General features: G+C 43.3%; 1 protein-coding gene across 7 annotated transcripts in view; it reads right to left on the bottom strand.

The window, feature by feature from the left end:
• Positions 1–27,479, bottom strand: part of PARD3 (par-3 family cell polarity regulator) — a 1,412,997-nt gene that overhangs the window by 784,058 nt on the left and 601,460 nt on the right. The gene's annotated exons all lie outside the window — the stretch shown is intronic.

The raw sequence follows: 27,479 nt of genomic DNA, 5'->3' as shown, positions 1-27,479 counted from the left end.
TCAATCTAGGCAAGTTATCAGTAGAATCACAGCCCTTTTTGGGCACCTAACTTCAGCTATGTTTCGCAAAAGGGGAAATCTAGAAGTGCAAAAGGCAAAACCTATCCAACTAGAATCCGCAGACATTTAAGACAGCAGATGAAATTTAAACTGCAGTAAATCTGCATTGATGGTACATTTTCAGCCGCAGGTTTATGGTGAAAGTTAAAAATATCAGCGTGGCGAGGTCAAGGCAAGTGGTAGCCATTTGGGAGATGGTGAACACCTATTGGTCAGAACTTTGTGAGTAATCACCAACTTTCTTTTGGTGTAAGAGAATGAAGGGTTGTTCCAGGTGACAAAAAATATAAAATATTTGCAGGTGCCTATGCACGCTTCCACCAAATCCCAATCTGGTCAATTGTCTGTCCGACTCAAAGAAGTATGAGCAAGAATGGAAAGTATGATTTGCATAGATTCCCATGAATGCTACTGGAGATTTTGTCTGAATCCCCTAAAATGCAGAAATCTAAAAACACCGTAGGAGAAATCATAAATGTTCTATTTTTATGTTTTCTCGGTCTATGCCATCCAACATGGTCATGGCATATGGAAGGACTATTGTTCTTTTACCCCACCACTATTCGTCCTTTGCAATGTTAACCATTGCCATTGATGGTGTAATTCCCTGCCCCACTTCCCTCTACACATACTTCTGCACCACTCATCGTAAAACCCCATAATGTAACATGCTTCAGTGCTTGTTAGGTAGGTTTGCAGCCGATAAACCACATACTTATGACTTGGAATTACAGTGGCACAAATATTTTTACCTCACACTGCTGATTACAAGTTTTCTTTTGAATAACTGCCTTATAAAATCATTTTAACACACCTTTATCTTTTATTTACACAAAATAAAGAAAGTTATTTTCTTCTCTCCAAGATCAATACTATCATAATTTTGGTCTTGTGTGGAGTTACTATAATTGTACCTGACAACATTCCTTCAAAACACCTTTGCTACCACCACCAGACATACAGAATATTATTGTCCAACCAACTATTGCTAGCGAAATTAAACTTTAAACTAGATTGCAATAGCTAGCTGTCCTCACTGGCGTACAATACTATACAACAGCAAAGTTCTTAGCTTCTCTGTGGTATCACTTCTGACCATCCCCAACAATCACCGTCCAGCCAAGGGAGGTAGATGATTCTTCAAATTCCAATAGATCGTTGCCAGACCACACACCTTGCACCCTTCCAACAAACTCACACCTCTTCTAACTTAATGCATCTGTCTACAGTATTACCTGTAGAATCTTCCAGTAAAACAAAGTGTTATGTAAGTGTCAAAACACATTTACTCAGCTTTAAATTAAGGCTACCTAAAAGCAGAACTCTGGTTTTAATAATCCATTCAGTTTAAGGGCATGTGATTACCAGGTCTTTATTAATGATAAATAACAAGACTACAATTAAATACGGTGCAAAATCAGTTGAAGCACTTTAAAATATATGTTGCAAAACAAAGATAGGTATATACTTGACAACAGTGTCAACGCAAATTATTTTAAACAAAACACCACTGTTTTGACTTTGTGCATTTCCTACCATTAATTACAGAGCTATACGTATGTAAGCCAATACTCTTCCAGTTTGACAGTTCAGGGATTTCTAACCACTGAATTTTGTAACTCTTTCACTGCAATGGCACTGTGTTCTTCCCCCTGGCTCAGTGATCCCCCTACACGGACATTCCATAGGCCTTCACTAATGGCCACGCCCACCACCTCTCTTGTAATGTGTTTCAAATTTCTTAAGAGTCCCATGGTCTTATTCAAGAAGCGGTGGGGCCAACGTCAATCATGCCCCCGCCTCCCTCACCCCTCAGTTACAGTGCCAGCTTGGAGCGAAGGAACTGGGATTCTGCCTAGAGGGAGGGAGCGGAAAATCATGTTCCACTCCTGTGATGGCGCAACAGTGAAAAACTGGCTTCCGCAGGGGCTGTCTTCCTATGGGCAAAATGACAAGCCAGTACACACAACAACGTAGCTACGTCTGCAACTCAGCAAATCATGAAAACCCAAATAATACATTCTTTGATGCTTTGGGGTGAAAAACAAAGACTTGCACAAAGATGCAATTAGCATAGCCAGCTGTTCTGATGAGGGTGCCTTTCTATGCAGCTGGTGCTACTGCTGTAGTAAAATTCAGTGTCAAGGAAGGCCGATTACATTCAGGCGGCATCCTGGAAGCTTGGTAAATTTGCATTTTCATGCAAGGCAAGTATGGTCACAATAGTTGCAGCTTATTTTCCAGCCCACATTTATTGGCCTGTTTCCTATCAAATACATCTGCTTCGAGTCTATGGGCTCGTTCATTGTTCTCGAGCGCTATTCATCAGCACAATAGAGGAAACTATGGAAAGAAATCATTCGCATTACTTCATGCCCAAAAACAACATTTTAGTGCGGTCCAGACAGGATTAAAGACAAAGGCAAACTTCCCTAGCCCGCACGGCATAGATATGTGGCCTAAAAAAGAATATTTGCTTGTGATTAAAATTATTTTAATTGTAATTGCATTTATATAGCACTTACTACCCCAGGAGAGATGTATAGGCAATATAAATATGAGAAGTGGACCCATCTAGAAATTGGTATGTTCAGAAGAATGTGATCCTGAGGCACAGAGTGTTGAGAGAGGCACCTGCAACTCAAGATTAGAACACAATTATGTGGGCGCATGAACAGTTTAGGGCACTGTAGCCCAACTAAACAAAAGTTTGGGTGCAAAAATACAGGACAGCGTACAGTATACAAACAACTGGCTTGACAGCATCCACCTATTTAATTGGCACATATAACATATAAACACGAAGGCCCTCAAAAAACTCATCCAGAGAAACCAAGATGAAATCAAGAGGCTGTCAGAGCACATAACTTTGAAAATACAGGGAGTCAGACACCTGGACTGCCCACCTGCAGTGAAAACCAAGGATTATTATTCAAATAGAAATTAAAAACGGGAAAAAAATTAACTTTACAATTTCACTCACATGGCAGCTATCAAAAAATGTGAAACATTTACTATACCCACCTCTCTGGTTTGACAAAGATCTTAAAAAATCATGAAAGAAGCTACAAAACAGTCCATGAACAAAGTAACGAGGATACGATAGACCGAGAGCAGAAACAAAATACAGGCATGAAGGGACAAACATAAGAAGCGTGAATTCCTTTATTTGCTTAGGGATAGTGGGGTTAGGTAAGTAGACAGTCAGAAAAACATGAGTTGCCAGTGCTTTAGTAAGGGCCAGGAGGGTGCATGTTGAATTGAAAGAGGATGGTAAGATGCTTCAAAGTCTTGTGGGAATGCAAGACCAGTTTTAGAGAATGACTCATCTAGACAGACTAGTATGGTGTCACTCCAGACAATAGATAGGGAAAAGACAGGTGTTTGTATAGGATCTTGGAATATAGTTCTGGTAGGCACAGTTTCGTTTTACTGAGGAGTCTTATTTTGTACCAGGTTGTCTTAGCAACGAATCGGGAATCTCGGGAATCCCATGGTGTCTGATCTTGACAATTTGGCTGCAAAGGTTGCAACTTGAACAAGACTCGTTTCAGTACCTACATTCCATACAGATTACCTACCATGAGTACTTTGAGGTTCTTTTCAAACACACAATGGCACACGATTAACTGTTGAAAATGGGCACTGATGTAGCGAGATGAAGGAAAGTTCAACTCATTATTGGCCAATGAACACCAAATCGTGGTTAGATGGGACCATTCACCTCCTCTCTAGAACTTCAGTAGTAAATTATAGAGGTACAACATGGAAATGTAGCCTGAAAATGATAGTGCCAATGGCAAGGAAAAAAAAACAAGTTTGCTAAATTAACCGTAAAAAGATGTTGCTGCTTATGGGTGATTGAAAGAGCTGCAGCATCCATTGCAAACAGCTGAAATCAAGCATTGCTCAGATTAACAGTTTTAAGTTAATATGTGAAGTAATACTGGAAGCACCTGTACTTCCCCTATAATGTTTTCTACTCAGGTCTTAAACACGTTATGGAAATAGTTCTGAGAAATGGTAAGGATTTATGAACTTTATCAGCAAGTGGATGTAAAGCTAATAACAGAAGATGAATAAGTAATTACTAGCTGTGATTTCCCCATAACAGCAGTCCATGATGGCCATTCAAATTAAATAGCAATGCAAGTAAATTGCCAAAAGTTCATGGAGGAGAGGTGGGTGGTAATAAATAATAAGAAAAAAAACTGGTGTCGTGGAAAAAAGTTTGATGAACAAGATTGCTATGCTAATGGAAACGACTGTCATTTTTTCTTTTCGAATTGAAAACTAAATATTAATTTTAAATACTAGGGCAGTAGTTTTCCTGAAGTGTTATAGCTAGACTTTTTACTAATTTATACAATGGAATCTCACAGCAGAGCTGTATTTTACAGATGGATGATGACATGATTGGGAGAGTAAATGTAAATATAAAAATTATGACATACATCACACCGGAAGTTACCCGATTGTAAGTACTTTAGATGACTGTGGGCGTATCTGACTTTCCACTTAATAGCCAAAGATGGGTACGTTCCATCGGCTCTTCTACTGCAAATGAGTACATGCATTTATCTGCCACATTTAATATGGCTCATCTCTAGGCGCTATATACATGTATGGTGCACAGGCGCAGGCCAATAATACAGCCTCAAAATTGCACCATAAAGTCAGGAATATGTACATAATCGAGAAATTTGAAAGGAGAACACCAGTTGCTGATGCCAAAATCATATTTATGTCTTAACGTTTGAAAATGCTTAAGAGGTCACAAAAGGCAGATATTTAAAAGCTTTATTTTCATGAATGAGAATCATTTGCCAACAGACGACACAGCACAGGAGGTCATTACTGTCAACATTACTGTGTCCGCGCCATTAATCAGCTGCAGTTTAAAAAACTATTTTAGCTGACATGAACAGAGAAGTGTACCAAACAAAAGTGCTCTACTTCAAACAACTGCCTAAAAACAGTCTGCCATGTGTCTTTTTTCTACCACTGGTTCCTCTGGGAAATGGCATCTGGAAAATTCTTACATGTGCCTCTGCCACGATACGCATTTTACTTCTGTTTGTCTTCAAACACCAGACTACAGATGGCTGTCTGGGTTTTAAATCTGACTTGAACAGATTCTTTGATGTTTTTTCCCATTTGTAAACACTCTATTGCCTTTTTTAAAATTTTATATCTGGAGACTAATTCGTAGCCACTAGAGGGTACGATGGTAGAGATGCTGTGGAAGACAGCAGAAAAGGATGGAAGTGACAGGTCACATCACCATGGCAACCCTTACCTCTCGAAGCGATCCTGCAAAAGATTTTTGGCTACTGTCCAATGCTCTACGTATGGTGGAGTAATCCTCTTTACACAAATTGATTCTTCGCATTGTGACTAGACAGCAGCGCTTTGGCAATCCACTCCCAGTGGGATACATCTCTGGGGCAACACCCCCCTTGAACACATCCCCACTTTACTCCTCACTTTCGTCCCACGTTCATCCCTCCCTCGGACTCAAACACGCCTCCCTGTGGCTATCTGTTCCATACAAGTCTGCAGTTTTTGTGCGCTATTCAGCCCCTCTGCGGGATGTGGTAAAGTCCTAACTTGGCTGCCCCCACCCAGCCGCTACAGAGGTGTAGCTTCAAGGGGGCGGGGGTGTGTGTTTGGGGTGTTACACCACCCCAATAAATGTCTGTTCTGAAAAACAGTTGGGTGTATGTGCTTTCGGTAGGGTACGAAGAGGTGTCTCGGTTTTCACCAGGAATTTTTCGTTCACACACACAAACGCACAATACACACTCTCCCTGCTGTGAAAGACCTCGAACATGTTGGTTATTTTACAAAATATTGTGTTTTCTCAAACTGAATACTACTACCAATCCACATTCCTTTTCCTTTCCACTGCCCTTAACACCTTGCGTGCCGCCCCGATTTCCACCCGGTGCTGGACATTCCATAACTGGGTGTGGTTGTGACGGAACCATTCCGTCATCAGCACAGCTCAACCGTGACTGATGATGGAATGGTTCCGTCACAAGCATCGAAGGGGTTACGGTCCCTCTCATGCATCCTCTTTGTTCTTTAATATATTATAACATTATGAGCCAGGGTGATTGTTGGGAAAATCTGAAGCACCCCGCCCCATTGTTACTGACCAAGCTACGCCCCTGAGCATCTAGCCCAGGAATAGGGCATATTTGTGAACTCTACAGGCATGCCAGACCAGCTTTGAAAGCCTAGGACTGAACTGTGGCCGGGAGCCTCTTGACCTCGCCACTGAGGTGCTTCCCTGACTGAGATGCAAGTGTCTGGGAAGCTACAGGCAGAAGAGAACAAGAACTCTCACAAACAAAACCACAAGCTGGGAATCCCTGCACCAGCCAGCAAGGTGAGGTTTTAACTGGCTCGCATCTTGAGAAAACTGAGCTGTACATCTAAACTAAACAGTGGTCCTAGACAGTTCCCATTTCAAAATAACAATTAGTATGGATGCGTATAAAAGTCATTCAGAAGAGGCACACATGGGGAAAAACAGCAATAGGCTACTTCAAGATGACAATTACATTCCATTTATTTTAGTCATAAATGGAAAAATCTTATTTAAATCAAAAGTTATACATGTATTCCGCGGTTATCATCAAGAAAAGAAGGAGTGTGAAAAATTGTGCTCAAGTGAATAGAAATGGAAGGAAGTGAAAGGAGGGAGAAAATTCAAATAGATTCGAGTTGAAGGGACCCTGTAAAATGTTTAACACAAAAATGGTCTTCCTTTCAAAAGATCAGGCCTACCCATATGCATTAGGTACAATATATTTTACACAGCAGTAATAGTCATTCGTTGTCACAGTGTAGCCGAATCTGTGATTTCTGTATTGGTGCATCACGGTTGGGTGTAGGCCTATTGTGGGGGGTTCGTCGACGTTTCGACCCTGGCGCAATTGGGGGGTCTGTAATATCCTCTGCTACGGATCTTCATCAGGACAGGGGGGAACAAAAGGCGCTTAGTGCGCTGGGAAACCAGGAGGAATCGTCATGGTTCCATAAGGGTTAATAATTGCCTCAATCCGTTGTGTGATGAACACCGCCTTCTTAGAGGGCTGCGTGTAAGGCGTCTGGGCAATTGATACAGTGAAAATAATTCTTAAATGCGTTAGTCTATTTAGTGCTCCCAGCGTGTTGCGTTCTACGGCCTCTCTGTCAGCAAGCTGACAGAGGCCATAGAAGGCGATGTGGAAAGCTGTTGAACGCGACGCACTGGGAGCACTAAATAGACTAACGCATTTAAGAAATATTTTCACAGTATCAATTGCCCAGACGCCTTCGTGCAGCCCTCTAAGGAGGCGGTGTTAATCACACAACGGATTGGGGCGATTATTAACCCTTATGGAACCATGAAGTTTCCTCCTGGTTTCCCAGCGCACTTAGCGTGTTTTGATACCCCCGTTCACTCCATCGTGATGAAGACCTTTAGCAGAGGATCTTACTAACCCCCCAATTGCGCCAGGGTCGAATCGTCGACAAACCCCCCACAATAGGCCTACACCCAACGCGATCCCCAATACAGAAATCACAGATGTGACTACACTGTGACAACGACTGAATATTACTACTGTGTAAAATATATTGTACCTAATCCATATGAGGAGGCCTGATCTTTTGAAAGGGAGACCATTTTTGAGTTAAACATTTTACAGGGTACCTTCAACTCGAATTTATTTGAATCGTCTCCCTGTGAACTCCTTTCACTTCCATCCATTTCTATTCACTTAAGACAATTTTTCACACTCCTTTTCCTGATAACCACTGAATACATGTATAACTGTATAGCATACGTTTGAGACTTTTGATTTAAATAAGATTTTTCTATTTATGACTAAAATAAATGGAATATAATTCTGTCATCTTGAAGTAGCCTATTGGCATTTTTTCCCATGTGTGCCTCTTCTGAATGACCTTTATACGCATCTATACTAAGTGATATTTTAAAATAGGCACTATCTAGGACCACTGTTTGCTTTACCGATCAATACCCTGGTCCTCTGACACATACTGGGTCACCCCATTGCTTAAAATGGTACATCTAAACTAAACAGAAGATTTTTAGCCAATAAGAATTGGGTACACTACAACCCCCAACCAAAGGAGCATGTGAGGAGACGGCGCCAAGAGTCAAGGAGTGGGAAGAAGAGTGAGGACCATTCCACTTGGTTTGAAACAAGATGGACCCCGTGTAAATATCGGGAAGAACGAGGTAAAGTCTTGCATGTACCAAGTAAAGGACTTCTTAACAGGGCCAGACTGACAGTAGGAGGCATTGGGCGTTTGCCTGGGAGGTTGGAAGCATGAGGGCGGATTTTGGAAGGGTGGGGGCGGTTTTCAAACAGTGGGGTCTGGTTTTCGAGCAGTGGGGGCTGGTTTTGTTACTGGGAGCCAGTTTTGCAGTGATGCTGCAATATTGGCCACCATAACAAAAGCAGCAGTGCTGGGGGGTGGTTTTGTTACTCAGCAGTACTTCACTCTTGGGGTCGCCCACACCCAGATGAGAGCTAGTCTAACAAAATTGCCAGAGCTGCAATCGGTTCCGAGTCCGGCCCTGGCTTCTCATACTTCTGCACGGAATTGGTTAGCAGGACAATCCCGACTTAAAACAGAAGACACTCACAGCAGGTCATTCTTGGAGAACTAAGCGCTCTATGGTAAAGGATGGCACAGAACATACATTTCCAAGGAAAGCTTCTTGGAATGTAATTGAACAATTTATATCAACTGCATTAACCGCCTTCAGCCACAATCGGCAAAGCTGCATGCCAGACTCGCTTAGACTGCCCCGTCAGGCTGCTATTATTTGCTTTCTGTTGCTGAATGCAACTAATAAAAAACAAAATGACTGGATGAGCTTCTGACACCGGACATTGGGCAATCAGAGACCTCTGTGGCAATCGATAAGAAATTCTTATATGCAGGGGCTATTACAGAGCCACTCGATACCATGGACATTGCGCAGTGGTGGAAGCTGCTCGTCCAGAGAGGCAGAGATGCCTATGCGTGCAGGCGCATAGTTCTCCATCAAAGCCGGGCTATGCCAGTAATGTTCAAAGCGACGCATTTGCTTTTGCCATTTCCCCTAGGTTCAGCTTTTTTTGCAGCATCTGTGCCCCTATCCAGGGACCTTGCACTGCATTCACTTTGGTTGCACATCAGTGGTCTAAATAATCAGGCATGACAAACAAAGTTGAGCGGCTTTTACGTAGAAGTTATTTTAAGGAAAAAATCGCTTTTTGTGAAATACAAAAACAAGCGAGTTACACTTTTATCAAATATTTTTGGTAGATTTTTTTTTATCAAACAGCTATCTCTTAAGGCCTTGCTGGGTGCACCCCAAATCATTCTCCTCCATCTTGTGAGTTGCAGCCTACCTGTGCCCCAGATTGCAGTGAGCAGAGTCCAGGAAGTGGTAAGGAGACAGACTAGTGCTGTCTCTTCCCAAGACAAAAAGTTGTTTAAAAAACGATTTTCACTTTCTGAGTTTACTGTCTATGCCTGTGGTTGTTACAGTTAAAAATTGTAGTTTTAGCCTGACTGTAATAGCATATTTTATCACCTGTGTTATGTTTTAAATTTGTGGTTTTCCCTGCCCATGATTGCCTCCATTTAGTGTGTTGAATTGTAGGATTTGCAGTCCAAACTCTGTAGTTTGTCCCTCTTATTCCTTGGTGACAACTCTGTTTGCCCTCCAAATTTCTCCTTTGCTCTGTGCTGAGACCTGTATGTTAAAACAGTACACTCCCAACCACCATTTTGTGTCCACAAGCCAGTGAAACCAGCCCCCTGCCTCCCCTCCCCCCCACAGCAACATGGATTTTTCTACATCAGAAGGTGCTTCTGTGAGCTGTTTAAACTGTTTTACTAGGGCCTGTGCACTTCGTTTTTTGGCCAGCAGGGGGAGTAAAGTTTTATTCAAACTGTATTGTTCGATTTCAAGTTAGTGAGGCCCTTACACCTGCTGATGTCCAAAGTGTGGATTGAGCCTGTCTGTCTCCTAGGAGATTCTGAACAGGAGAAGCAGCTTCCAACTCCCTGGCCAGCAAACCTTGTCTGAGGTCGCTGGGACCTTATATGGTCTGCTAGTGGTTGGTACATGTCTACACTGATTGGTGGTTGTATCCATTTTTTTTTTACTGGATTAGGGTTGATGTCTTCATTGGTTGGGTATTTGAGGGTTCTGATTGGTTTCGGGGTCTGTGATTCAATCATTGTAGGGTTGGGACTAGGGCTAGGGTTAGGATTTCTATTGGAAGTAGGGACTAGGGCTTCCTATGTTATTGGTTGTTGGGAGTAGGGTGGGACTAGGGCTAGGTTTAGACCTTTAATTGGAAGTATCGATTAGGGCTTCTGGTGCGATTGGTTGCTGGACTAGGTGTGGGATTTAGAGTAGGGTTAGGCTTACTATTGAAAGTAGGGACTATGGCTACCTGTGCCATTGGTTGCATGGACTTATTTTGGGACTACTGGTGAGGCTAGGGCCTTTATTGGACGTACAGATAAGGTTTTTTGAACTGATTGGGTGCTTGGACTAGGGGTGAGATTGGCTGTAAGGTCCTGGTCTCCTATTGGTTCCAGATTTTAGGGCTAGTGTTGTGATTGGATAGTGTTAGGGCTAGGGTTCCCATTGGCTGAATGGGTCACCTGATAACTAGGGCTATAAAAGAGGCCAGGCTTATGGCGTCTCGGCCCGGGCGTCGAGGCTAAGGGCAGAGAGGACAAGGGCAGTTTCCTGTTTGAACCTGTTCGAGACTGGTCGGGACTAAGGCCAGAAATGCTGCCCTTTTTCCCGTTTAGCAATACCCAGCCCACACCATCCACAAACAGAGCAACACACTCACACCAAATGTACACCATGCACAACACTATGCACAGGTTAATGTACCAGCCTGCACTACAAACCCAACCAAACCACATCTACACACCCTACTATCCCAACTATCACACATATCCACCATCACTTACAAACAGTACACAACTCTATCCTACACCACTAACCAATACACTCATCATTAACACAAGGCCAATCAAAACCATACATAACTACATCCCATTCAGACACACACTCCCTGCTGTAATTACACCCAACAGACCACCTTTTATCACTAACAAACATATAATCATCCTCCATCAGTTGTCCAACAAACACCCCCCTCTCCCTTTTACCATAATAACACTAACGCACAACACACACACTACCACACTTTGTAACTCTTGCAACAAACCAGTCTAAGATAAACACTCTCACCTCTACTTCATTCCCTCCTACAAAAAACATACACTACTTAAACACATCACCACCCCCTCTACGTCACATCCTCCTCTCACAAACAATACTACACAACCAAATCCATTGAATGAAACATATACATCAGGACCCTTTTTCACTACTCCTCAAAATCAAAACGTATGCACACAAGCACAACAAGATCTTCAAAGCGCAACACCTCATGATACTTACCATCACAAAATACAAACATATACCCACTTTTCAAACCAAACAAAGGAACAAACTCCAATGCCAAGCTTTCACTCTTCCACCACACCTAACACAGATACAGCAATTCAGCACCTCTCTTCTAACCACCTCTCATCCATTGGACAATTTAGAACATTACTGCATGACCCACATGCTGCACCACTTCCCTGACTCATACACCTTCCGCTTTAAACACACACAAAAAATATAAGCAACATGCCATGCGTCACAACTTTGCTTCCCCATGTCTACTTCACAACAATGTTACACCACAAAAGCAACACAGCACTCCAACTCACTCTCAAACACCATCTCCAACACATACACATGCAGACCCATCAAAATGCCATCTTATCATGCTGGATGAGGAACACGATACAGAACAGCTACACGATTGCTATCCTAACACAGCTAAAACCAGCACTAAAAACACACCTGCTACAAACCCAACACAATACTGATCATTCTTCTACCAAACAAAGTCCCTCTATCACCAAAGGCCACTCACCAAACTGTCTACTAATAAATGCTCAATCCCTCTCTAAAAACAAGCATCACATCTACAACCTTCTCACCGATGCAAAACCAGACATACTAATCATAACCGAATCATGGTTGGGAGAAGATATGGCTCCAGTCCTGCATGAAGCCATTCCTCTAGGCTATCAAATAATCACCCAGAATCGTTTTAGCCAAAAAAGGAGGTGGTCTAGCATTGTATTCAGGCAAACAACACAGATCACAAAAATTGACAACATCTCGATAAAGAATTGTGAGGCTCTTCTAACAAGATGCAATCCTACACCGTCTTCCTCCTGTAACTTCCTGCTCCTTTACAGACCTCCACCTAGCAAGGCAACATTCCCAGACGCACTTGTAGACACAGTTTCAAACATGATAACAATACACTCCAACTTATGCGTATGGGTGACCTTAACATTTGGTTTGTTAAACCAAATAGGACTCATCCAAAATCTATAATCACCGGTCTAGACGCATTGAACCTGCAACAGATTATCCACAATCCGACACACACCGCTGGACATATCCTAGATGTCATTTTTGCTAATACTGATCTAGTTACCTTTCAAACTATAACTCCAGTCACATAGTCAGACCACCACTTGCGGGCCTTCCAACATAAAACGACGCTAAGCGACTCACCTAAAACTACCTTACATCCATCCACCTATCGGCCGTGGAACAAACTTAATTTGGAACACTTGGAAACACAACTAACATTCAGTACAAATCTGGAAAGCATAAATTCTGTTCAAAATCTATATGAGTGGCTACAGGAAGCTTTTGACATCCTGATACCACTCAAAACCACACAACAGAACAAAAGAAAAAAAACACCTTGGAGAAACAGACATAAAAGACATAAAACAACAAATTGGAAAGCTACAACGTACCTGGCTCAAAACAAATGCCAAACAAGACAAACTTCACCTACAGAAAATTAACAGATTATACAAGTCTATCAAAAAAGCTAAGAAAAGGTACTATTCAGACAGAATTCAAAATGCTAAATGTGCAAATAAAGAATTCTATAAAATACTTAATGGATTTCGCAAACCAAATTGCCTAGAAGGAACTCATCCTGTTACTCAAGATTTCACAGACAAACTGGCAAATTGTTACATGGACAAAGCAGACACATTGGAAACATACTTAAGACAGAAACAAAGCACCAGCACGAACCCTTGTACAAAGCAACAATCCAAGAATGCTCTAATCAAGCCTCTCTGTTCTTCCGACACATCTCACACGATGAATTTATGGACCTGGTCAAAGCAAGCAGGCCTGCCGGCAGCCCTTCTGACCCCTGTCCGCCACAAACTTTCAAGACAATTCTTTTAACAACCTCTGCTGCCACACCAGTAAGAAGTATCATCAATGATTCCTTAACTACTGGAATATTTCCAGAAGAACTCAAAAAGTCATACATACACCCTTTACTGAAGAAAACAAACTTGGACCCGCTGAACCCTGACAACTACAGACCCATTACAAATGGACCGTTCCTGGACAAACTGATAGAAAGAGCAGCGTTCGCCCAGATGTCACAATTCATTGAAGAGAATGACATACTTTCAGACTTCCAAACAGGATTCCGTCCGGGAAGAGGCACTGAATCTGCCCTCCTTGCCATCTGGGATGACCTAAAGAATACAGTTGACCGCAACGGGGTTGCTGCGCTACTACTCTTGGACCTCTCAGCTGCCTTTGACACGGTTGACCATGACACTCTGAAACAAAGACTCTATGAAGCCGGTTTAGAGGGAACTCCTTTAGACTGGATAGCGTCCTACCTTCTAAACAAAACTAATGTCATCCATACCCCACCTTTGTCGGCCAAACCATACTCCACAAAAGCAGGGGTCCCTCAAGGTTCTATCATCTCGCCCATGCTTTTCAACATCTACATGAAGTCATTACCAGAACTGATCAATAAATTTCACCTCACGTGCTATAACTCTGCAGATGATAGGCAAATACTCCTTCAACTGGAATGCCCCAAACACATTGGAAAATCACCAATTTTCAGCTGTCTCAGAGCTGTGGATCAGTGGATGACTTGGAGCCATCTCAAATTGAATACTTCAAAAACTGAAATACTCACGTGTGGCGATTGGAAACATTACAACCCGTTTGCCGCATGGCCTGATGAACTGGGATCACTGCCTAAAGTATCGAAGGAAGTAAGAAACCTCGGAATGACCATAAACTCCAAACGGTCGAGGAATGCCCATGTGGATAAACTAGCAAGATCAAGCTTTGCTATTATAAAAACGCTGCGACGAATTTTACCTCATTTGGGATTTCCACACAAGGTCCAAGCTACCATCTCCCTTGTTCTGTCCAAACTCGATTACGCCAATAGCCTCTACCACGGATCACCTTTAACGACCATGAAAAGACTACAACGGATTCAGAACTCGGCTGCCAGACTACTCTTGCATATCAAACCGCAAGACCACATCTACCCTGCCTTGAAAGCCCTGCATTGGTTACCGGTTGCAAGAAGATCCACTTTCAAGCTGCTTTGTATCACCAGCAAAGCAATACATGGAATGAGACTGCTCTTCATCAGGAGTAAAATCACCAAACACATTGAACAAAGGAACCTGCGCTCTAAAGGAGCATCTCGCCTCAAAATCCCACCATACAAGAAAAAAACCATGGATGGCACATCTTTCTCTGTTCAAGCAGCCAAATTATGGAACTCTTTGCCCCCCCAACATAAGGTCCACCGAAAACCACCTTATCTTCAGAAAACTACTCAAGAATTAGCTCTTCCCCACATAAGCACCATACGCAAACAGAATTTTACAGCATATCCCTCTGTATACAAGCATTTTTTTTCACTATCGATATGTACCTATCTTTGTGTAATACTTTGTATAAACATGTAAAATAATTATGTTGTTGAGTGAAAAAGAATAAATAAATAAAAATCCTCTTTGGTCTACATGTACATACTTCCATTGTGCATCTATGTACCTTCCATGTACTTGGATCTGTGTGTCTTACTTTTCTCCTAAAAAAGCATATCCAATGCACTACCCTATTTCTCATCCTGTGCCTCTATCAATATCTTTAATCTACATATACTTACCTCCTTTATGTATCTATATACTTTCAATGTAATTATGGATCTATACATTTATCACTTTCTTCTAATTTAGCATTTTCAATGCACTACCCTATTTCTCAGCCTATACTTCGCTCAATATATATTCTAGCCCAACCTTCTGACTCATCTCAAACTTATTCTACTACTACTACTTCTGATGCACTACCCTATCTCTCATCCTATACATCTATCAATAGATCCTCTACATCCACTCTCTCATTTATCCCAAACCCCATACCACTACTATAATTGCCAAAATAACCCTTTCTAGGCTGTCTCCGACTCTACCCCTCCTTGCATCATCTGACATCTCTTTTACTGTATTGATCCCCTAAAACAAACCTTTCTAAACTCTTTCCTCTGAGTCCTCCCCTCCAAAACTCCTTTTTACTCACCCAAAAGCCTCCTCCTACAGCTAAGACAAAAAAAATAATAATCTTTCACTCTTTTATCCCTCCACTATCCTTTTCAATCGAAATAAACAGACTAACATGTTCACTTCTCAAATTCCATATTAAACTATACTAATATACTACCCAAATAACTGAATAACATATCCACTACTCAAATTACCTCATATTTTTTTATTTTTACTATACTAATTTTCAACAGTAATCCTTTATGGGTTCCGGAGTGGCGTGCTACTCGCCAGAAAAGCGATTCATTACCCATCAGGGTAACAAGTGCTATATGAATGCAAATCTTTCTTCCCCTTTTATCCCTCCGCTATCCTTCTCACTCCAAGTAACTGACTAATATCCTCCACTGAAATTACTTCATATTTTACCATATTAATTCACCACTAACCCTTTGTAGGCTTCCCGTATAGCGTGCATCAACAAGCGCTATATAAATACAAATCTTTGTCCTCCTCAATCCTTCCGCTATCATTCCAAATCCAAATAACTGACTAACCTATCCACCACTTAAAATGTACTTGCATGTTTCACTATACTAATTCAACACTAGTCCACTATGGGTCCCGGAGTAGCGTGCTACTTGCCGAAAAAGCGATTTGACGCCTCGTAAAGGGTAGTAATCGCTATAAAAACGCAATTACAATTACAATAGTTGGAGTAAAGGTGGAGGATAGTTGCCTACGAAAAGGGGAATTATAGGGATAATACACTGGGCAAAAATAAGAAAACGAGTTACTTACCTGTAACTACGGTTATCCAGTATTGGTATCTTTCATAGATTCACATGCCTGAATCATTCCCCGTCGTCGAGGCGGGAGTCCCACGGTATAAACATATACAACAGCAGTGCCTAGAAAATTTCTTGTAGTAGGCTGGAAAAGCCCAAAGGCCTAACTAGGCCTCAAAACTTAGCAGCCTATCTACATCATTATGTAAAAAGACCTGAAATAGTAGCCTCAGCCAATCAGCTGTCCTCACCCTCTAGAACCTTCCCAGCTCAGGCAGTTCTCCTCAGATTTTCCCAGCACCAGTGAGAATGAGTATCCATAGAATAGAACTGCCCTGCCGGGGAGGAGGGTGGGTGCATGTGAATCTATGAAAGATACCAATACTGGATAACCGTAGTTACAGGTAAGTAACTCGTTTTCTTATCCAGTATTAGGGTATCTTTCATAGATTCACATGCCTGAATCAGAGTAGCAAGCAGTAACATCATGTCTGTCGTTAGAGGAAGGTGGGAGACAAAGAAATCATATATCTATCCCCACACAACCAGGAAGGTAATAGAGCAGAAACTTGTTAACATAACACATGCATTAAAACCTTCATAAAAACATCATTGATAGGACAGCATTATAAATACTTAAACTTTAAAAGAAGAATAAAAGACCATAAGTTATCCAACCTTAGTGAAGAAGATGCAGCAGCACCGCATCACCAACTGCTGTATCATCATGAACCGCCGACTGCAGCCAGTAATGTTCGGTAAAAGTGTGCACACTTTTCCAAGTAGCAGCTCGGCAAATGTTCTCCAACGTCACTCCAGCGAAAAGGGCCGTAGCCGCGGACATTGTTCTTGTGGAATGCGCTTTGACTTTCCTTGATAAAGGTTTGTTGGCCTTGTCATGACAGAAAGTAATTGTAGAAGACAACCACCTAGCTATAGTTGCCTTTGTGACAGCTTGACCCAAGGTGGCTTTGCCATAAGCAACAAAAAGTTGTTTAGATTTGCGGATGTCCTTTGTCTTCTGAAGATAAAACTTCAGGCACCGTTTCACATCCAGAGAATGTAAGACTTTCTCCGCAGGAGTTTTAGGATCCGGGAAAATGGTTCTGAGTTTGACCGGTTGATTGATGTGGAATTGAGTTGGTACTTTAGGAATGAACTTTGGATTGGTTCTAAGCGAAACAAAGTCTTTAGAGAATTGCAAGAAAGGGTGAGTAATAGTGAAGGCCTGTATTTCACTAACTCTGCGAGCTGAAGTAAGAGCTAGCAAGATAGCCACTTTCCAAATAAGAAACTTTAGTTCCGCTTTATGAATCGGTTCAAAAGGCCTTTTTAGAAGCTGAGAAAGACAATATTAAGATCCCACTCAGGAGGAGGACGACGAACTGGTGGAAAAGCTCGGAATAGTCCCTTAAGGAATTGTTTGATCAAAGAGGATGAACATAAGGATGGTTTGTTGGAACTCTTCCTGAATCTGGATATCGCTGCCAGATGCACCTTAATGGAAGAAAAAGCTAGACCAGCCTTAGCCAAAGACAGTAGGTATGGAAGGATGGCTTCAGGAGGAGCTTGGAGTGGATGAACATCATTGTCTCCACACCATGAGCAGAATTGTTTCCACTTAAAACGATATGTTTTGATGGTACCTTTGCGCACGTGCCTGCGACAAGATCGCCCTGCAGTCCGAGGAGATGTTTAGGTCCTTGAACTCTAGGAAGTCAGGAGCCAAGCGTGCAAGTGCAGCGATTGAGGATCCGGATTATGGATTTGACCTCCCTCTCTTGTCAACATCGACACTGTTGGTTTGAGACGAAACAGAGGTTGTTGAGAGAGCAGCAGGAGCTCCTGAAACCAAAATTGTCTTGGCCAACGGGGAGCAATGAGGATGAGAGTACAGTGTTCCCTCTTCATCTTTTGCAGTACCTTCGGAATGAGCGGAATCGGAGGATAGGCGTACGCAAACATTACGGTCCATCTCATCAGGAGGGCATTTCCTCTTGACCCCTGTTGTGGGAACCTGCTGGCATAAAACAGACATTTGCTGTTCTGTTGTGTGGCGAACAAATCCAGCGTCGGTGTCCCCCGAAGTCGAAAGATCATCTCTACTTGATGTTGTTCGAGCTCCCATTCGTGACAGCCTGTGAATGTTCTGCTGAGGCTGTCTGCTAGAGAGTTCCGAACGCCTTGTACATGCTCTGCTCTGAGGGGCAGGGCCCATTCCCACATCTCCTGAGCCTCCAGCGACAGGGTGACAGATTTCTTTCCTCCCTGTTTGTTTATGTAGAACATGCTGGTGGTATTGTCCATACGCACCAGCACGGACGAATTCACAATCCTTGGCAGGAAGGCTTGTAGGGAGAGAAAGATGGCCCTCAGCTCCAAGCTGTTGATGTGCTTCTGTTGGTACTGGCGAGACCATCTTCCCTGGATCTGAAGGTCCTGAAGGTGACCTCCCCAACCTTCCATGGATGCGTCCGTAGTCAGGGTGAACTCTGGAATTTCTTGGAGAAAGGTGAGGCCCGGCGACAAATTGTGCGCCTTCGACCACCAAAGAAGAGCATGTTTCATTTTGGCAGTCACTTTGATGCGGTCGTCGAATGATCCGTCGACTTGCTTCCACTGACGAAGTAACTCTTCTTGCAACGGTCTCATTCTGAGTCTCGCCATAGGAATGAGGCTGATCGCAGATGAGCACATCCCTAGAAGGGAAGCGAATATCCGAACTGAAAGTGACCTTCTTGCAAATATTTGTCTTGCTAGTTTTAAGAGCTTGTTTTGCCGCTCTTGTGTCAGGTACGCCTTGCACTGGCATGTGTTCAATACTGCTCCCAGAAAGGTCAATTCATGACGAGGTTGAAGCTGAGATTTTTTCGAATTTAGGGTCAGTCCGAGATTCGAGAAGAGAGAGAGCGTACTCCTGACCGCTTCCATTGTCGAGTTTCTGGTTGGACCTTTTAACAGCCAGTCGTCGAGGTATGGGAAAACTTGCATTCCCTGGGACCTCAACATTGCTGCCACCGGAGCCAGACATTTGGTAAAGATTCTGGGGGTCGATTTTAGGCCGAATGGGAGCACTTTGAACTGGAAATGGACGCCAGCCACTTGAAACCTTAGGTATTTGCGGTGTTTCTGGTGAATAGGGATGTGGAAGTAGGCGTCTTGCAGATCCAGAGAAGCCATAAAGTCCCCTTCGTTGAGACAATTCAGAATGTCCTTCAACGTTACCATGCGAAAACTCTGTTTCTTTAGATATTTGTTGAGTTTGCGCAAATCCAGTATTGGACGCCGCTCTTCTGAATTTTTCTCTACGAGGAAGAAGCGAGAATAAAATCCTTTCCCTTTCTGAGAAGGAGGAACTCGTTCGATCGCATTCTTGTGTTTCATCTTTAAGGCTTCTTTAAAGAGTAAGTTAAGACGAGGGGGAGGGGGACCCCTGGGCGGCGTTGTTGGAGGCTTCTGCAAAAACTCCAGAGTGTGTCCATTCCTGACAAGAGCCAGGACCCACTGATCTGAAGTTATTGGTGGTAAAAGACGGAGATTTTGGAGCCCACGGGAAGGGAAAGGTGAGTGGCTGACATCCGGCAAAGCTCATTGGCGCTTGTTGGAATCTCGCCCTTGATTGCTTGAGCGTTGTTTCCCTCCTTGCCGAGAGAAAGAACCAGAGGCATGCTGCCTGTAAGAGGATTGATAGTAAGGTTTGTTGTAGTTAGATTGATACTGACGATTTTGTTGGTTGGAATAATTGCCTCTGGAGGAGTAACCACGGCCTCTTGCTCCTCTAAAGGAACCCCGTTTGTATTGCAGGGTACCAAGTGATTTAGCTGTGTCTGTATCAGTTTTTATAGCCAGCAAAGCGTCATCGATGGGCTTCCCAAAAAGTGAATCTCCATCGAATGCCATGTCCAAGATTTTGGTTTGGACCTCAGGCCTGAAGGTGGTAGCCCTGAGCCAACCTTGACGCCGAAGTACAGCTGCTCCAGCCAATTGCCTGAAATTGGTGTTTGAAATGTCCAGGGCGCAATCGATGATTTCTGAAGCCGCTCTTTCACCCTCCTGCACAATTCTGCGTACCTCCATCTGATGATCCTCAGGGATCAAATCAAGATACTCCGTCAGATCAGACCACATCTGTCTATCATAACGAGCCAGGATAGCCAATGAATTAGCTGCTTTAATGGAGGCTGCTGCATTAGCCGAAAATTTCTTTCCAATGGCATCAAGTCTTCTGCCCTCCTTGTCAGGTGGTGTTGAAATGGATGTGAGACCCTTGCTCATTGCACCATCAGGATTCAAGCAAACCGGGCCGAAGACGGCTGTAATGCCAGAAACCGGTCCCCGGGAGCTTGTTTCCTTCCCAGTGTAAGAATTGGCTTTTGTAGTTTGGTTTGCCCTGTTCCCATCATGCACTGGGACAGGAACAGACTAATTTGCATACAGCCAGGTTCTGAAACTGGGATGGTGCAGTGAGCTAAAAAACGGTGTTGGATCTAGCCCTGATCTCTTGACTGGGTGAGAGCTTTCTGCTTAATTCAGAGACTCTGTCCCTCACCACCCCTTGTTGTAAATATTTTTGTCCACCCTAAGCGTGGAAGGGTATTCTCAGATGTGAGACCCTTGCTCATTGCACCATCAGGATTCAAGCAAACCGGGCCGAAGATGGCTGTAATGCCAGAAACCGGTCCCCGGGAGCTTGTTTCCTTCCCAGTGTAAGAATTGGCTTTTGTAGTTTGGTTTGCCCTGTTCCCATCATGCACTGGGACAGGAACAGACTAATTTGCATACAGCCAGGTTCTGAAACTGGGATGGTGCAGTGAGCTAAAAAACGGTGTTGGATCTAGCCCTGATCTCTTGACTGGGTGAGAGCTTTCTGCTTAATTCAGAGACTCTGTCCCTCACCACCCCTTGTTGTAAATATTTTTGTCCACCCTAAGCGTGGAAGGGTATTCTCAGATGTGAGACCCTTGCTCATTGCACCATCAGGATTCAAGCAAACCGGGCCGAAGACGGCTGTAATGCCAGAAACCGGTCCCCGGGAGCTTGTTTCCTTCCCAGTGTAAGAATTGGCTTTTGTAGTTTGGTTTGCCCTGTTCCCATCATGCACTGGGACAGGAACAGACTAATTTGCATACAGCCAGGTTCTGAAACTGGGATGGTGCAGTGAGCTAAAAAACGGTGTTGGATCTAGCCCTGATCTCTTGACTGGGTGAGAGCTTTCTGCTTAATTCAGAGACTCTGTCCCTCACCACCCCTTGTTGTAAATATAGGTGTTGAAATGGGAGCAGAAGGATTTTTGGATTTCTGCTGCGCAGCCTGGGATATGACAGAATCTGGTCGAGGGTGACCTATTAAACAAGGTGGAGTATCTGATGGTGCTCGATACTTTTTCTCTATTCTTGGAAGGACTGCAGGAATGGAAGCGGGCGTTTTCATTATGTTGAGGCCCTCCTTCCAAATATAGTCAATAATGGGAATAGCCCTGGCAACTCTGCGATATCCCTCTTTAAAGTCATGTAAAAAGCAGTCCGACTGCTCAACTGTGACGGCCAATTCAAATCTATTAGCAGCTCGCTGCATAATATTGTGAAAACTGCCAATATCTTCAGGTGGAGAATCTGAAGGACGGGGCGCAGGCGGCGAAGGCATAGGAATGACATAATCCTCCCAAGGATCTACAGGTATTTTATCCGGCAACTCGCCTTCTTCCCTGCTTTCTTCGTCATCATTAGAAGAAGTATCTGCATCATTTTGAGGTGCTGGACCAGTATCTTGTCTTGGCGACAATGAAGCTCGTGGTGACGGAGGTCTTGGCACATCAACCGGAATAGGCGACCCAGCGGGTGCAACCGGGGTTGGTGGAAATCTCTGGAGATAATCCGCCAACATAGCCTGCAAATCCTGAATTAAGGAAGTTGGCAAATGACTAGTGTCCTCAGACCGAGAGGGTCTAGTATGAGGTGATTGATATGGCGTGGAATAAATGTCATGCGTATAATGACCATGGACATCATCATCATCCTCCTGATTTTTAATATTTAATTGAGAAGGGTGACGGGCAATCCCAAAAGGACCGTCATCCTCTTCCCCTTCATCTGACTCCTCCTCCACATATGTCTCCAAAATGTGCGATGGTAAGAGCGGAGAAATGTGAGAATAATCTTGTCTCTGATACGTTTTCATTTGAAAATGAGTATAGTGTATCTTTGTCGGAGGTGAACTGTGCAATAGATGAGCAGATGTCACTGCGGAAGGCACTGTTACAGGGATTTCCGTCGACGGTACTGTCAATGACGAAGATTTTGCCGTCGACTGGGTCGTTGATGGTGTCTTCGTCGACGAACCTTTCATCGTCGGGACCGTCGATAGTGTCTTCGTCGCCGAGTCCCTCGGCGTCGGGACCGCTGATGATGCCTTCGTCGACGAGTCCCTCGTCGTCGGGACCGTCGATGGTGTCTTCGTCGACGAGCCCTTCGTTGACGGGTCCGTCGATGGTGTCTTTGTCGACGAGTCTTTTGTCGACGAGTCTTTTGTTGACTAGGCCGTCGATGGTGACTTCGACGACGAGTCCTTCTTCGTCGACGATGATGTCGGCTTCGATGAGAGAATTGTCGTCGACGGACCAGAAGCTTTAGTCGAAGGAGCCGTCGTCGACAGAGACGTCGACGATGGCAACTTCTTTTTAGTCAGCGATGGTTTAACAGACATCAAAGGCGAGGTAATAGCCGAAGTGGTAACCGTAGAAGTAGATGAAGAGGCAGAAGTCAAGGTAGTAGTAGGTACAGACACCAGAGAAACAGTCTTAGCCTGGGTTGTACTCACAGTTGTTAAACCTGAAGAAGCCGATGCACTCTTTGAGGGTTCTGAAGTTCTCTGAGAGGTTTTAAGTTTCTTCTTTCTCTCAGGAGAAGAACTTTCTTTGGATCTAGCTCTCTTGCTGGAGGTAGAGGCCTTGTCCTCATCATCAGTGGAAGAAGACTTCAACCACAAAAGAACCCTTGCCTCCCTATCCCTGATAGTTTTCTGAGGGAAGGTACGGCAAATCCTACAGTCCTTCACAATATGTGAAGGGTGCAGACAATAAATACAGTCAGAGTGCTGGTCATCCACATGGACCCTCTTCTTGTAGCAGGTTCCACAAGCTGTGAAGAGAGCCTTCTTTTCAGACATTTTAAGGAAAAAAGATAAAAAAACTGAGTAGGCACTCAGGGAGACTCCCTTACACACGAAGTGTGGTGAAAATCTGAGGAGAACTGCCTGAGCTGGGAAGGTTCTAGAGGGTGAGGACAGCTGATTGGCTGAGGCTACTATTTAAGGTCTTTTTACATAATGATGTAGATAGGCTGCTAAGTTTTGAGGCCTAGTTAGGCCTTTGGGCTTTTCCAGCCTACTACAAGAAATTTTCTAGGCACTGCTGTTGTATATGTTTATACCGTGGGACTCCCGCCTCGACGACGGGGAATGATTCAGGCATGTGAATCTATGAAAGATACCCTAATGCTGTATAACAAATATTCACTTTCTGCTACTCCAAATTTGCCTTTGCTGGCAAATAAAGACTTCAAGCAATTAGTACAGTGTGAGGAGTGTGCCCTTCCATCTATGTGGTTCAGAAGTGTACAGAAAAACAAATCAGGTCGACAGGGATGTTATTTAAAGAAAAGTAAATTAAAACCATCTTTTTTGGACCAGCAAACTCTCTCCTGTTACAAAGATATCCAGTATTTAGTAAACGTTATATTCAACAATCATCCACATCCTAAACAGTTACTTCAGTTAACAATGCACTTCTATGTGTCCCAATTCTGCACTGTAGATGTAGGCTAGTAGTTCTAAGTGCACAGCTATCTTATGAGTAGGCCAAGCTCCAATTATCTTTAAGTCACCGTAAATTTGAAAAATGTTGCCCACACTTGCTAAATATAATGCCATAAATGATGCTATTATGCCTCATTGCAAAATTGCAAGCCCATTCAACAAAATAATCCAATCAAGGGAGAGAGGAACAATGCAAATGAACAGAATGTGAGCAGTTGTTTGTGGTGGAACTTTTGCCAAATTGACATTGTTGGAAATGGTTCTTTTATGAGTTCTTTCTCTCAACTTGTTGCCTTTGTCTCTCTGGGTTTTCTGCTGATCTACGTGCTAGCCTTAGGACTTTGAGTGGTTTGACACTGCCATTCAGTGCAACACCACTGTGTTTGTCATATTCATACTGGTGATTGGTGTAAGCACAATTGGCCAATTTGAGTTATCTGTTAGTCCCTTGTCCAGTGGTAAAACATATACCTTGGGCATTTAACTCCAATGGTACTCCGTGGGCCTGCAGCACTGGTTGTGCCACCTACGGAGGCAGCTCTTCAAATGTACCACAGGTTTGCCATGGCGGGGCCAGTGTGTGCAGGTTAGTGTTACTCAGCTTGGCATTTAAAAGCTACTTGCCAATGTTCTGTATGTCTCTCGCTACATCTGAGTACTCCCTGGGAGCAGGGAGCAGTGTAGGGAAGAGCTAGGGCATGTGCACATGTGTGCTACATGCCCTTGTAGTGAATACCACCAGATGGTATCTTCAGTACTGTGAGACCTGCTTATCACATTGGTTAAAATGGGGGGTTCTATGGAAAGGCTATTGTGATGCATTTCCTATGTGCATAAGAGTAGCAGTATGGTGTTTGGTATTGATGGATTAGTAATGGCAAATTCTCTGCGGTAGTGAGAGTTGATTTGAGATTACTAATGTGGAAATGCCATTGTGGGAAAGTGGGCATTTCTCTGCTCGTGGCTCTCTATGTGCCGGTCAACCGGTCTTAAATCCACATCTGGGTGCTGGGGGACAGCTACATCTCTGCATTCCTGATAGACGGTGCATTTTGTATGGCTTTGGTTCGTCCCAGCTAGCCAGACACCGCTGGGTTAAACAGACATGAAAATGGATTTCAGTCTAAAATGTAGTGCTAAATGCCAGATTTGCATTGAATAATTTTGCATGATTTGGTTTCAATTTTTTAAAATGTTGCTTAATTGCATGCACAAAAGGAAATTACGCAAATTATGCACACCCCAACATTTGAAGTTCATTATGTATTCTATACAAGGATGATAGCTGCACCTACGTTGAGCCCATAAAGAATAAGAACACTGCAGTGTTGCTTTAAAGGGTTTCAGCTTTACTTACTTAGTGGCCCAGTTATAAAAAATAAAGATGAAGTTCTCATAATGTTCAAGGGCTTTAGTGAAAGTTCCTGTTTTAGTTACCAGTAACAACTTTACTTGATATTTTAAGATTTTAAAGTAACAAAAGAGATGTCATATGTACCTCTGCCTGCAAACACCTTTTCAGAGAGCCAAAGGGCCAGAGATGCCTCTTAGTGCCAGCTGCGAGCATAGAGTGTGGTAGTCAACAAGGAACCAAATGCAGGTCCACAGCAGAAAGGGTAGTCTTCCCAAAAAAGTATCAGATAACTTTTAAAAAGTCATAGGTATGAGAGGTGTTACACGTGATGCCTGTGTACTCTGTGTCTGCACAAAAATGAATTGCCACAGCTCAGTGTCTTGCCAGCTACTCACCCATTTGTCAACCTACACACTCTATGCTAGGTCTGTTGCACATGCAGTAACTGGTGTGTACGTGAAGCTTGAACTACTAAGGTGTCTGCTGTACCCGTTGTGTGTATGTACTGCCTCCAATGTACATCTTGTGTGCTTTCAAGTGTGTTTCACTATGAAGCCAAAACAACTGGTTGTGTCAATGGTTGTAGTTAACTCGCCGGATAGGAGGCTCTAGGGAGATAATGTGTGAAATAATCCCTTGAGCACTACTGCACTCAACAGACTTACCACATAAAAAAAAATTGAAATGTTACAAAAGGCACGAAGGGCAGAGTGGACCTTAAAGTAACCTTATCAGAAATAAGGCACATAAGGCATTATTGCCTTGTTGAAGAAATTAAGATAGGCATACCTCTGGGCAAGTCTGTCCAGGTTAATGTTTCAGAACTGTTTTTGTCTGTTGTATAAAATACCTTCATTAAATCCAAAACCTGTTTTTGATGGCTACCTCCATCTTTTTTTCAAAAATTAGCCCGCAAGTACAAAAGTAGTCGATGTTCCAACGTAGCATGATTCAATGTAATTATAATCCTCCTGATCTTCAGCATATGCCTATATCAATTATAAACCTAAAATACATTTTTGTTAAAGAAACTTAAACACACTCACCTTGCAGCACTCCTCGCTGCATCCCAGTGCTCTTCTCTCTTCCGGCCCAGCAATCTCCCCTAACCAATCCTGGTGCTGCTCTCAATCCGCATGAGAGCAGTGCCAGTATTGGACTGAGCAGGCTCTCTCAGTGCTCCAAAGAGCACTGGAGGCCTTTGCTCAGTCTTAGCCCTGCAGTCCTGGAGAGCTGGGTTCAGAGGTTTAAAGTGTGCATATCTGCCTGGCTTGCACAAGATGACAGGCCAAAGACACATGCGCACTTTAACCACTTGGCTGCTAAGGGCACTTAGGCTATATAATGAGATTTCCATTGAAATGAATGGGAGGGGCATGACGAGTTACCCTTGTCATTTGCATCCAAGAGGTTAAAGTGCCCAGACCATAACTCTTCTCTGCGGTTGCCTGTTAGCAGTGGCCCTAGCCCTGAGACTCAGATGGGAACAGGGTCTGCAGAGTCAATGAAAAATAAAATGGTAATAATGTCTATGTCTGGAAAGGTGTGGCACAGCGGCTAGGGCGGCTGAATCTGGAGCGCTGGGCTCGTAATTCGATCCCCAGCGCAGGAGGCATATCAGCTCAGTATCATGCGACTCTGGGCAATAGTTCACCTAACCTCCCCGATGGCCCCCAGCTCCTTAAGACCCTTAGGGGTGATTAGTTTGCGCTTTACAAATACCAGTTTTTTTAAATTAATTTTATTTTTTATTTGGAGGTCATTCAAACTAGTGGAGCGACGCTCCTCCATCATAACAGAGGAGCCGTCCCTGTCTAATCTACAGTGCTTGGAAATGGCAAAAGTGTATTATTGAGTGCTGTAACAACAAATCAATATAATCATGCTAAATATCCCTCAATGAACGAGTCAGAAACAGCATAAAACTAAAATTCTCAGCT

The sequence above is a fragment of the Lissotriton vulgaris genome, chromosome 10 (assembly GCF_964263255.1).
Source record: "Lissotriton vulgaris chromosome 10, aLisVul1.2, whole genome shotgun sequence".
Lineage (NCBI taxonomy): Eukaryota > Metazoa > Chordata > Amphibia > Caudata > Salamandridae > Lissotriton > Lissotriton vulgaris.
Note: the sequence above shows the minus strand (reverse complement) of the source record. Positions and strands in the feature narration are given on the sequence as shown.